The sequence below is a fragment of the Nicotiana tabacum genome, chromosome 21 (assembly GCF_000715075.1).
Source record: "Nicotiana tabacum cultivar K326 chromosome 21, ASM71507v2, whole genome shotgun sequence".
Lineage (NCBI taxonomy): Eukaryota > Viridiplantae > Streptophyta > Magnoliopsida > Solanales > Solanaceae > Nicotiana > Nicotiana tabacum.
Window position 1 is genome coordinate 56,148,277 of NC_134100.1, and position 14,333 is coordinate 56,162,609.

The window sequence follows — 14,333 nt, forward strand, 5'->3', positions numbered from 1 at the left end:
AAGTGTTGGTATTTGGAAAATATGTTTTTCATTTTATCTATAAACTTGTAATATTTTGAAAATCGTAAATGAATTTCTTTTGAGAAATGGGAAAAGAATGAGAAACATTACACTCTCCTCATGTATATCTCTTGATATTGATTTTATATTGTTCATGGGTAAGATTGGATAGAAGGCATCAAGTAGGCTTGCTCAACCGGGTTATCTCAATTGAGCACCGGTCGCGCTGAAATCTCCCACCAGGCCGACCCTTCTAGTAGGATCCCATGTTGCCCTGATTGGGCCTAAAATGACTCTGTTGCTACTGACTAGGCCTTGACAGCGGTGCACTGACTGAAGACTGAGCAAAAGACTGGATGGCCCTAATGACCCTCCCCTGAATGTTGGCCTACCATCACCGCCACCCAAAGAACCTCCAAGATTGCCCGCGGATCGGTCCTTGGTGCTACTCTCTCGCTCCATCCTGTTCTTCAATTTACGGCTCTCTGTAGCTTGAGCAAATGCCATAATCTTCCCATAGTTCATATCAGAATTCAAGGCAGCTATAGCGGCCTCATTAATAACCAAGGGTCTAAGGCCCTGAACAAACCGGTGCACTCTCGCCTCCATAGTGGGCAGCATGTATACAGCATACTTGGACAGGCGCGCGAATCTCATATGGTACTCCCACACAATCAGGCTACCTTGCCTTAAGCTTTCAAACTCAACAGCATGGGCTGCCTTAGTCTCGGCAGGCAAGAAATGATCAATGAAAGCATCGGTGAACTCATTCCACCTCGCCGAAGAGCTGCCCTCCTCACGGGACTCCTCCCACAATTCAAACCAAGAATATGCCACCTCTTTCAGGTGATAGGAAGCTAACTCCACTGCTTCTATCTTAGTAGCACGCATAACTCAAAGAGTCTTGTGCATCTCATCAATAAAGTCTTGGGGGTCCTCCTCGGGATTAGTACCCGTGAACACTGGAGGATCTAACTGAAGAAACTTGTTCACCCTGGAACTAGCAGATTCCCCTGGATGACTGGAAGAAGTAGGCTCAACATTTTATCTCTAGGCCTGAGAAGTCACTATCTGAGCCAACATCTGTATGGCTCCCCTAAGATCCCCCTCAGAAACATCAGGATCGTAAGCTGGGTGTTGGAGGTGGAACTGGAATATCAGTTGGAGGGATCGTTGCACCCTCAGTATGTGCAGAAACTGGCGGAGTCTGATCAGGTGTAGTAGAATCAGGAAGTGTAGTAGTCGGGGGAATATTCTCACCCCTCGGGTGCTCACCCGCATCATCAAGTAAAGGATCAACTGCCACTTCTTGGGTGGCATTGGCTCCTTGGCCAATTCTTGCTTTATTCTTAGGCGCCATATACTTAAAATTAGAGCAATGCACGAGTTAAAGGAGGAACAATCTTACAATCAGCTTTATCGCACGATCTAGAACATTAAAGAAGGGTATTATTCCTAAATGCCTAAGTAGCCTCCTAATTATAGATGTGGTCGACAACACACCAATAAGAAGGACTCTACTAAACACGGCTCCAAGACATCCTAGGACACTTTAAAATCTTAGGCTCTGATACAAAGTTTGTCACGTCCCGACCTTGGGGAGCACGACCGGCGCTCAACCGAGATACCCCAGTCAAGCAAGACTTAACAATACCTTCTATCCCACTCTCCCATGAACAAAGAGAAGATACATTTATATCATCAACAACAGAGCATTTCTATTCAAAACTTTAAGTCCACATATTGAGCAAATAAGAATGTTAAACACATTGAGATTTCTTACACAATTTGACATAATAGCCTTCATTTGAATCACAACTTAAAGATATAGCATTTGAATATGCAATCCATGTTTTGAGCACATTTTCAAATAGAATATAACATAACAGGAACATTGGAATACATATTGAACATATATCTTTCGACACAAGGCTTATTCAGAATAATCAATTCATAATGAACAACTCGGGACTTACAAGGATATTGTGGGGTTCAATTCTAAGAGATGAGTTTAGCCAACATACCCCGCCTCGAGCCTTTTAAATTACTACAATGTTTCGAAATTCTTAGCCACTTCGATCCATTTAGAAATATAGCAAAATTAAACATAAATTAGGACAGATTTTATGGTTCCAGATCATTTGAGCACTTTATCAAACACTAGGTGGGTATTATGATTTCAAGGTCCTCCTATGGTGGATTCCTCCATCCCACTACCCAAAGTCTACCCAATTTAGCTCAATATTTTTCCTTAACCCTTGATAGTACATACATGCATAATGGACAACTCCCACACCTAAGATTTGCTTTTCTCATTACCTATTTTCAGTAAAATCACGAAATTGAGGGCTAGGGAGTAGAATCTTACCTCTAGGATGAAGACCTTGTGAGTTACCCTTTTGAAATCTTCAAGGCTTGAGCAAAGATTGATGAACAAATGACTTAAAAATTCCTTTTCTCACTCTAGACCACCTTCCTCTCTCTAAAATATAAGTTTGAACCTTTTAAAATAATTCCTAAGATTGTTTTATAAGAATGGGGTCGGTTTTATAAAACCAGAAAAATGAAGCCCCGATGCAGATCTGCGGCCGCATATGCGACCGCATAACACTTCTGCAGTCCGAAAATGGACCGCATAATGGCCCTCCGGAATTAGGCACTCCTGCCTCACTGTGCAACCGGTCTGCAGTCCGCAGACCTATTCTGTGGTCACATAATGCACCGCAGAAATTTCCTCTGAAAAGTTTTGTGTTGGATCTGCGATGGATTGTGCGGCCCGCGAAATGATTATGCGGCCGCATAATTGACCGCAAAATATCATCCCAAATTTGCCCAGTTCCCTGCTTCACGCTGCGACAGATCTGTGGTCCATAGATCAGTTCTGCGACCGCAGAACTAATCGTAAAAATGCCTCACTCTGCCAAAAGGAAATTTCAACTCCCTAAGGCGTTGTTTAATCCAAAAGGTTCATACAGCGGCGAGCTTGCGAGCCACGAAGAATCTCTACAATCATCGACACATAAGTCTATCTTGGCATCACGAAACCCCTGGTTTTTAAGTATAATTTTACGGGACCTTACATCCTCCCCCGCTTAAGATCCTTCGTCCTCGAATGTGTGCCAAAATCCGTCATTAGAAACCAAATGAGGGTATTTCTTCTTCATTTCTTCCTCGGCCTCCCAGGTGGCCTCTTCAACCTGTTGGTTCCTCCATAGTACTTTTATGGAGGCAATCTCTGTGTTCCTCAACTTTCAAACTTGCCTATCAAGAATGGCAACTAGAATTACTTCATAGGTCAATTCTTCATTAACCTCAATAGTCTCAACTGGAACAATAAGCGACGGATCTCCAACCACCTTATTCAACATGGATAAATGAAACACCAGGTGCACTAAAGATTTTTCTGGAGGTAGTTATATCCTTTAAACCACCTGACCAATCCTCTTAATGATTCTACACGGTCCGAGATACCTCGAACTCAATTTTCCTTTCTTACCGAACCCCATTATACCCTTCATAGGGGAAACCTTCAAAAATACCCAATCATCTTATTTGAACTCCAAATCCCTATGACAAACATCTGATTAGGACTTCTGACAACTCTAAGTAGTTTTCAACTGCTCCTTAATGATCTTAACCTTTTCTATAGCCTGATGCACGAGGTATGGCCCTATCAAATCTGCTTCCCTAATCTCAAACCACCCAATGGGAGATCTACATCTCCTACCATATAAAGCCTCAAACGGTGCCATCTGAATGCTAGCATGATAAATGTTGTTGTAGGCAAACTCTATCAGCAGCAAATGATCATCCCAACTACCCTTGAAGTCAAGAACACAAGCGTGCAACATATCCTCAAGTGTCTGAATAGTTCGCTCTGCTTGCCCATCAGTCTGCGGGTGAAAAGCTATACTAAGATTCACCTGGGTGCCCAAACCTTGCTGAACTATCTTCCAAAAATTAGCTGTGAATTGTTCCCCTCAATCTGAGATAATAGAAACTAGAGTGCCATGCAACTTGACTATTTCCTTTATATACAACTGAGCATACTGTTCTGCTGTGTCGGTAGCCTTAACAGGTAAGAAGTGTGCTGATTTTGTGAGTCGATCCATAATTACCCAAATAGAGTCAAACTTGTGAGGCGTGCATGGTAGTCCCACCACAAAGTCCATATTGATCCTCTCCCACTTCCACATTGGAATTTCTATGTTATGTGCCAACCCACTGGGCCTTTGGTGTTCGGCCTTCACTTGCTGACAATGTGGACATCTTTCCACAAAGTCCGCTACATTCATCTTCATATCATTCCACTAGTAGACTTCCCTAAGATCATGATACATCTTTGTAGAGCCCAGGAGCCCAGAATACCTAGAAGTGTGAGCCTCGGTCATGTTTCTTTCCCGGAGACCATCCACATTTGGAACACATAGTCGCCCTTGGTACCTTAGTGTACCATCATCCACGCCAAGAGAAAAGGCCATGGTGTTATGTTTATGAATCCCCTCCTTCAATTGTACCAACAATGGATCGTTGTACTTCTTCTCCTTGACTTCCACCACAAGCGACGACTCAGCCCTATTTTGCACAATCACCCATCCTTCACTAAAGTCCGCAAGATGAACTCCCAAACTAGTCAACCGATAAACCTCCTTGGCCAACGGCCTTTGATATGCCTCCAAGTGAGCCAAACTACCCATAGATTTCCGGCTAAGAGCATCCTCCATAACATTAGCCTTCCTCGAATGATATAGGATATCGATGTCATAATTCTTGAGTAACTGAATCCATCTTCTTTGCCTCAGATTCAATTCCTTATGTTTGAAAATATATTAAAGGCTCTTATGGTCCGTGAAAATATGCACATGGACCCTATAGAAATAATTACGCCAAATCTTCAACACAAAGACCACCGCTGCAAACTCTAAGTCATGTGTTGGATAGTTCTTTTCATGATTCTTGAGTTGCCTAGAAGCATAAGTTATCATCTTGACATGTTGCATTAATACACACCCAAGTCAGATTCTTGAAGCATTGCAATATTTCACAAACCCATTTGTATTGTCTGGTAGAGTCAACACTGGTGTTGTAGTCAATCTATATTTCAACTCCTGAAAGCTCCTTTCACAAGCATCTGACTATTGGAACTTAACTGCCTTCTATGTTAATTTAGTCAACGGAGAGGCAAGGGTAGAGAACCCCTCCACAAACTTCTTGTAATATCAAGCTAAGCCCAAGAATCTCTACAATCATCGACACATAAGTCTATCTTAGCATCACGAAACCCCGGGTTTTTAAGTAAAGTTTTACGGGACCTTACACTTTCTACCCAAGGCATCGGCCACCATATTGGCCTTCCCGGGATGATACAAAATGGTGATATCATAGTCTTTCAACAGCTCTAACTACCTCCGCTTCCTCAAATTTATATCCTTCTGTTTAAACAAGTGTTGTAGACTCCAATGATCTGTAAATACCTCACACGACACGTCGTAGAGATAGTGCCTCTAAATCTTTAATGCATGAATGATGGTTGCCAACTTTATACCATGAACGAGGTAATTCTTCTCATGAGGCTTCAACTAACGTGAAGCATAAGCAATCACCCTACCCTCCTACATCAAGACACACCCAATACCAATCCAAGAAGCATCATAGTACAACCTGATGCTGAAGGTGCTGAAGGCAAAACTAGAACTGGAGTTGTGGTCAAGGCAGTATTCAGATTCTGAAAGCTCACCTGAATGGGGCACACTTCTGGGTCAATCTAGCCAAAGGTGCAGCAATGGACGAGAAACCCTCCACAAAATGGCGATAATACCCGGCCAAACCAAGAAACCTCCAAATCTCAGTAGCTGAAAACGGTCTAGGATGACTATGAGCTGCTTCAATATTCATCGGATCAACCTTTATCCCCTCACAGGACACCACCCCAAGAACGTCAAGCCAAAACTTACACTTGGAGAATTTAGCATATAGATTCTTCTCCCTCCACGTCTGGAGTACAATCCTCAGATGCTTCTTATGATCCGCCTGGCTGTATGAGTACACCAATATATCGTCAATGAATACTATGACAAAAGAATCAAGATATTGCTGCAATACACTGTTCATCAGATGCATAAATATTGATGGGACATTGGTCTGCCCAAAAGACATCACAAGGAACTCGTAGTGGCCATAGCGGGTCCTGAATGTCGTCATCAGGATATCACAATCCCGAATATTTAATTGGTGATACCCAGACCTCAAATCAATCTTAGAGAACACTCTAGCTCCCTGAATCTAGTCAAATAAGTCAATAATGCGCGGTAGTGGGTACTTGTTCTTAATTGTAAATTTGTTCAACTTCTTGTAATCAATGCACATCTACATAGTACCATCCTTCTTCTTTACAAACAGAATCGGTGAACCCCAAGGTGACACACTAGGCCTAATGAATCTCTTATCAAGTAGCTACTGAAGTTGTTCTTTCAATTCTTTCACCTTTATAGTTGCCATATGATACGGAGGAATAGAGAAGGGCTGAGTGCCCGGCACTAAGTCAATGCCAACGTTAATGTCCCTGTCGGGTGTCATGCCCAGCAGGTCTGTAGGAAACATATCTGAAAAGTCTCTCACTATCGGAACGGACTCAATGGTAGGAGTATCAGCACTAGCATCCCTCACAAAGGCCAAATATGCCAAACATCCCTTCCCAACTATCCGTTGGGTCTTCAAATATGAAATCACCCTACTGCGAACATAGTCCAGAGAACCTCTCCACTTAACCCTAGACAATCCCGGCATTGTCAATGCCATGGTCTTAACGTGACAATCCAGAATTGTGTGAAATAGTGACAACCAATCCATGCTTAAAATCACGTCAAAATCAACCATGCTAAGTAGTAAAAGATCAACTCTCATGTCTAATCCCCCAATAATCACCACAGACGAAGAATATACACACGGTCCACAATAATAGAATCACTTATTGGTGTAGATACATGAACATGCATAACTAAAAAATCACGGCGCATATCCAAATAATGAGCAAAGTACGATGATACATATGATTAAGTGGAACCAGGATCAAATAATACTGAAGCATCCCTGTGGCATACTGAAACAATACCTGTGATCACCGCTTCTGAAGTAAATGCCTCTGGCCTAGTAGGAAAAGTATAGCATCGAGCTTGACCACCACCTATCTGACCATCCCCTCCGGGGTGACCTCAACCCGTACAACCTCCGCCCCGAGCTGGCTGAGCGGGTGGTGTAGTAAGTTGTGCAGAGGTCATAAACTGGCCTCTCTGCTTCACTAGACCTCTATAGTGACGGGGATAATACTTCCTCACATGCCCCAACTCTCCACAATCATAACAAACTCGAGCCGGGAATAATGGCAGGGCCTGCATCGGACCCGGGAACTAGAATAGCCACTAGAAGAACTTGGTGTTGATGAACCCTGAACTGATGGAGCACGATATGAGCTCTGAGATGGTAGTGCACTGAATGATGACTGCCCTATGCGAGTACTGTATGAATTATGACAGTTGATACACCCCGATGAGTCGGACGAGCCATCTAAGCGGGCCTGAAGGATGACCTCTGATGTGATGTGACTGACCTCCAGATGAGGTATCACTGAAACCGTCAAATCCACAGGGCCTCTTTCCCTCCCGCTCCTCATGCTCAAGACTGTGAACTGACTCCAAGCGCCAAGAAATCTCAACCACCTGGTCAAACCTAGCATCTGTCTTGGACTCTCGGGCCAAACTGTAACGTAGGCTATAGTTGAGGCCATCAATGAACCTCTCTCTCTCTCTCTCTCTCTCTCTCTCTCTCTCTCTCTCTCTCTCTCTCTCTCTATGGAACCAACCACATAGCATGATGGGACAAATATGTGAATCTCATCTTATACGGGTTCAAAGTCATATCTCCCTGGCGTAGCTATTCAAAATCTCTACATAGCTCCTCCCTACGAGTCTGTGGAACAAACTTCTCTAAAACGAGAATAGAGAACTCATGCCACGAAAGTGGCGCTGCACCAACTGGCCTGCTCAACTCATAGGCCTGCCACTATTTATAGGCTGCCCTAGTCAGTTGAAAGGTTGTAAATGCAACTCCACTGGTCTCCAATATACCTAATGTGTGAAGAATCCGTTGACACCGGTCTAGGAAATCCTGAGCATTCTTTGACTCCTCCCCGCTGAACTCTGGAGGCTTAAGCCTCCCGAACTGCTCCAATCTCTTATGCTCCTCATCACTCATAGGTGGTCTAACCTCGGCCCGAACCGTAGCAGTAACCCACTGGGCTGGTAGTAGAGGTGTTTAACGGGCGAGCTGGGACGGGCTGTACACAAAAAAAACCAGCCCGTCCGTTTAACGTTTCGGGCTGTTAGTGGGCTGAATTAGCGGGTTGTACTTTTTTGGGTTTTTTTTGGTCCGTCCGGGTTCCGGCTTAGCGGGTTGGACTGGGCCGGGCTATTTTTTTTTTTTAAAGTAAATTTTGTTTTTCTTATTCAATGTTATTAATACTTAAGTGTTTGCAAATTTTTAAGGCTTAGAATTAAACTTTGAAGTTTAAAGTTTTAAATTTGAAATTTGAATTTTAAAATTTTAAATTTGAAATTTGAAAGTAAGTGGCTACAAAAAATTATTTAATAAGACCAATAGGCAATATGTAAGGATCAAGCTCCGAAGGCTTTCATTTGATATTTTTATTGAATAATATATAATACTTCAAATTAAGTTGCAAGTTCTTTTTTGATTTTTTTATTTTTGAACTTGCAAATTAAAAGTTTACAACAATTATAAAAAATAAGAAATAGTACATCAGAAACTGAACTTGAAGGAATATTTTCATCTACAGCAGAAGAAGCATCAACAATGTTAGCATAATAATTATATATTATTTCTAAATGTTTGTGTAGATCAGAAATACAAGTGTCAATATGAGAAGTTTCAGTTGGTCCAATATCCATATAAGAATATAAAGCACTGATTAATTGGAGACAAGTGGCCATTTTGATAGAAGGGTTTAAAATAGCACCAATTAGGTAAATAGGGAGAATTGGGTAGAAATATTTTTTAAACTTATCTAGCATAGATTCAACAACAGAAGTATATCCTTCTTTCTTCTTCAAATTATGTAGTAAAAGAGAAATTTCAGCAATATGAACTAAACCATTTGCAATAGTAGGATAATAAGCTCCAGAAAACTCAAGTGTAGCCACATAAAATTTTTGTAAAAACTTTACAACATCTTCAATGACATCCCAAGTTCTAGATGTTAACAAACAGCTAGGATCGGTACAATGAGATTTAGCAACTTCAGTTATAGGCATTCTATATTTATAACAATATTTTAAGAATAAATAAGTATAATTCCACCTAGTAACTATTTCTTCAAGGATGAGTCTTGGTTTTAGTCCATAGTGTACACATTTATTTTTAAATGCATTTAATCTAGCACTTCTATTATCTCCTTGATACCGGGTTGAACCGGGTTATAGCTCGTTAAAAACCCGTTAACGGGTTAGCGGGCTTAGCGGATTTCAGTGCACCGGTATGAAAAAACTATTCGATTGTAACCCGCTCCCTGCCCAACCCGTCCCAGCATGCCCCCAATGCTACAGTACCGAGCTGACCCGGGCTGAACCGGGTTATAAATAGGTCAGCCCGGCCCGATTAACAGGTATAGCTGGTAGTACCCCAAGTGTCTCGAGTCCCTGAGCTACCTGCTCTGGAGTACGGGCGGCGGGAGTCTGAGCACCTCCCCTGGCCTGTGAAGTGGCTGGTGCAGCTGGGACTGAGACTTCCTGAGCCAGGCTCGTGCACACAGTAAAAATCTGGGCTAAGGCCTCCGGAAGGCCTGGGATCACAATGGCCACTGCTGGTGCCTTAGATGGTCCCACTGGCTCAATAACATCTGGAATTTGTCCCTCAGCTGGAGCAACCGGGGGCTCCTTATGTGTTGCTCTAGCTGTAGTACGAGCCGCACCTCGGCCTCTACCACGGCCCCGGTCTCTCGTGGCCCTAGCTGGTGGTACTGGTGGGTCCGTCTGATCCCGAAACACGTATCCTCACCATTTGTGACAGAATAGAAGAGTCAAGTTTCTACTTCGGAATTAACAAATTCGTACGATAAGAATGCAAGAAAGTGAAGTTTCCTAATAGTTCGGTAGTCTCTCGAAGATAAGTACAGACATCTCCATACCGATCTACAAGACTCTACTAAACTTGCTCATGACTCGTGAAAACTAAGCAACCTAGTGCTCAGATACCAACTTATCACGGCCCAAAATCCACAAGTCGTGATGGCACCTAACCCAACCCGCTTGGTAATCCAATACTCATATTATATCAATAAATGAAATAACATGGTCTAATAACTCAAAGACTAAAGAATACCATAAAATATCTGAGAATAAAATCAAAATGCCACTACAACGAACCCCCAAATTTAGTGTCAACGAGTACACGAGCAATAGTGAATAACAAGGTACAAGCAAAATCCTCTAATACAACTATCTGAATATAGGAACAGTAAAGATAAAGATAACACGAAGAGAACTTCAAGGACGGCGAATGATATGGCAGCTACCTCATAGTCTCCCAAAAGCTGGCACAACTCTAGCCTGAAAATCACCTCGACCGGATGTACCTGGATCTGCACAAGAAGTGCAGAGTGTAGTATGAGTACAACTAACCTAATGTACTCAATAAGTCAAAACACTAACCTTGGGTCAAAAGTAGTGACGAGCTCAGAACAACAATCCAATGCCAATACCAATAACTGATAACAGTTCAGAATATAAAGGATAAACCATAGAAACAGTAGCTCACTAATATCAAGTTTAGCTTGTTAACATTTAGTATAACAGTTAAAGCCCAACACAGATAAAGAAGATCAATTATAAGGTAGCATGAGGAAAGTAAATCTTTATGCCTACATGTTAGGTATACATGTCAATCAACAGTATCACAGTGGATCCATCAAGAATATTTACACTTAGCACTGTACGGGTGTCTGGCATAAGTGCCCATCATCAAGCACATATGTGGAAACTTGTATCTGCGCCCACTGCTAGCATGTCAGACTGCAACCTGTTAAAGTACTAACTATAACCATTTAGCCCAATAATGAGGCTTGGTGCACGCGGCGCCCCAAAACAATAACAGTCAGTCCAATATGGGCCTGGCGTATGCGTCACCTCAAAATCAGTACCAAATCAGCTCTAAGGCCCAAACTCAGTCATTTACCATTCAAGTCACAGATAAACACAACTCAAATACTCAGTTTAGAAGTTTTACCCATATGCGGTATCAACAACATATGAGGAATCAAATAAAAAGTGTTGAGATGGAGATATCATACACGGATATAGTATCATGACAGAGAGAATATGTTCAAATAAGGTATATAACTCAAAAAGAACAAGAATAGCCCTATCAAGTCTCAAACAGTTAGCACATAGCCTAGACATGATGTCTAACATGATTCATAATTCAAATAATCAAACAAGTAGAGGGAACGTTGGAGTAACATGATGTGATAGCAAAACAAGCTCGGTAATAGCCTAAAGGCCTCCACAACCATGAACACATCGGTGAACGCACACACGCCAGTCACCTAGCGCATATGTCACCCCAATATCTTTCATACAACGTAACTTTCAAGGTTGAATACCCTCAAATCCAAGTTTAGATGTGTTACTTACCACAAAACGCGCAAATAACAACTCCAACAAGCCCTTCCCATGCGTATCGGCCTCCAAACGACTCGAATCTAGTCAGAAATAACTCAATATCAATAATAAGTGTCGTAGGAAACAACTTCAAACAATAATGTTTCGATCTTTATCAAAATCAAAAAGTCAACCCAAAAATTCAACTCCGATCCCAAACCTCGGAACCCGACAAAATTCATAAATTCCATACACCCATTTGATTACGAGTCCAACCATACCAAAATCATCCAATTCTGACCTTAAATCGACCTTCAAACCTCCATTTTTCATTTTTGAAAAGTTTCCAAAAAATTCCCCATTTTTTCACTTTAATTCAATAATTAAATGCTAAAAACGAAGATGGAATCATGAAATAATAACAAATCCAAGTCAAAAATACTTATCCCGATCCAAGACTTGAAAATCCCCTCCAAAATCGCCCAAAACAGAGCTCTTTAATTCAAAATATTAAATAATAACTCTAACCCTCTATTTGGGTTTTTAAATCTGCTGCCCAAGCATTACTCTTCGCGGTCGCGGAAAGTCCCTAGTGATTGCGAAGAACAAAAATCTCTGCCCTCCAAAATACACTACACGAACGTGAAGCCACAGTCGCGAACTCGATGCCTACCAGACCTAACTCTTCGCGAACGCGTGAAAAATACCGCGATAGCGTAGACTTGAAGCCTGATGCTCTAATTGACCATTCCTCTTCTCGAACGCGTAAACCTTCTCGCGTCCGCGATGACCTGACCACAAAGCTTTGTGAATGTGTTCCCAGAATCTCGAATGCGGTGATTAAATTTCAACTGCCAACAATAACTCTTCGCGATCGCGCCCCTTCCCTCGCGATCGCGTACAAGGAAACCAGATACCAGAAAATTATCAGTCCAACAAAGTCAAAAATGAAGTCAAACTTGATCTGAATTACATCTGAGGCCCCCGGGACCCCGTCCGAACAAACTAACAAGTCCATAAATACAATACGAACTTAGTCGAAGCCTCAAATCACATCAAACAACATTGAAATCACGAATCGCACCCTAATTCAAGCCTAATGAACTACTGAACTTCCAACATCAAAAACTAATGTTGAATCATACCAACCCAACTGTGATTGGCCTCAAATATTGCACACAAGTCATAAATGACACAACGCACCTACTCCAACTCCCATAATCGAAATCCAAACCCGATAACAATAAAGTCAACTCTCAGTCAAACCTCTCAATCTTCCAAACCTTCAACCTTCCAATTTTCGCCAATTCAAGCCAAAATGACCTACGGACCTCCAAATCAATATCTGGACATACTCCCAAGTCCAAAATCACCATACGAAGCCATGGGAACCATCAAAACTCCACTTCAGAGTCGTCTACATAAAATTCAAACTCAAGTCAACTCTTTCAACTTAAGCCTTCAACATTAAGACTAAGTGTCCCAATTCACTCTGAAACCTCCCCGGAACCAATCCAACAACACCGAAAAGTCGCATAGCCATAATTAAGCATAGAAGAGGCGATAAATGGGAGAAAGGGTCTAGAATACACAAAATGACTGGCTGGGTCATAACATTCTCCCTATCTTTAACAAACGTTCGTCCTCGAATAGGTCTAGAATCATACCTGGAGTCTCAAATAGGCAAGTATATATGCTCCACATCTCCCGCTCGGTCTCCCAAGTAGCCTTATCGTCTGGATGGACTCTCCACTGAACCTTCACCAAAACTATATTCTTTGATCTGTACTTTCGAACCTGCCGATACAAAATGGCCACTGGATCCACATCATAAGTCAAATCCCCATCTAACTGAACCGTGCTAAAATCCAAAACATGAGACGAATCACCATAACACTTCCGGATCATAGAAACATTAAACACTGGATGAACACCCGATAAACTAGGTGGCAATGCAAGCTTGTAGTCCACCTCTCCGATCCACTCAAGAACCTCAAAAGGACCAATATATTGAGGGCTCAACTTGCCCTTCTTCCTGAACATCATCACACCCTTCATGGGTGAAATTCTGAGCAACACCTTCTCTCCCACCATAGATGCAACATCACGAACCTTCCGATTAGCGTAACTTTTCTGCCTAGATTGTGTTGTACGAAGTCGATCCTGAATCAACTTGACTTTCTCTAAGAAGTCCTGAACCAAATCAGTGCCCAACAACCTAGCCTCTCCCGGCTCAAACCAACCAATAGAGAATGACATCACCTCCCATATAAGGCCTCATAAGGAACCATCAGAATACTCGATTGGTAGTTATTGTTGTAGGCAAAATCAACAAGCGATAGAAACTAATCCCAAGAACCCCCAAAATTCATAACACAAGCACGTAGCATATCCTCCAAGATCTGAATGATACGCTCGGACTGTACATCTGTGTGGGGGTGGAATGTTGTACTCAACTCAACCCGCATACCCAACTCTCGCTGCACTAATCACCAAAACAACGATGTGAACTGCGTGCCCCGGTCAGAATTAATGGACACCGGCACACCGTGAGACAAATAATCTCGCGGATATGGATCTCTACCAGTCGCTTTGAAGAATAGTTATTCACAACCGGAATGAAATGTGCGGACTTAGTCAACCAATCCACAATCACCCAAACTG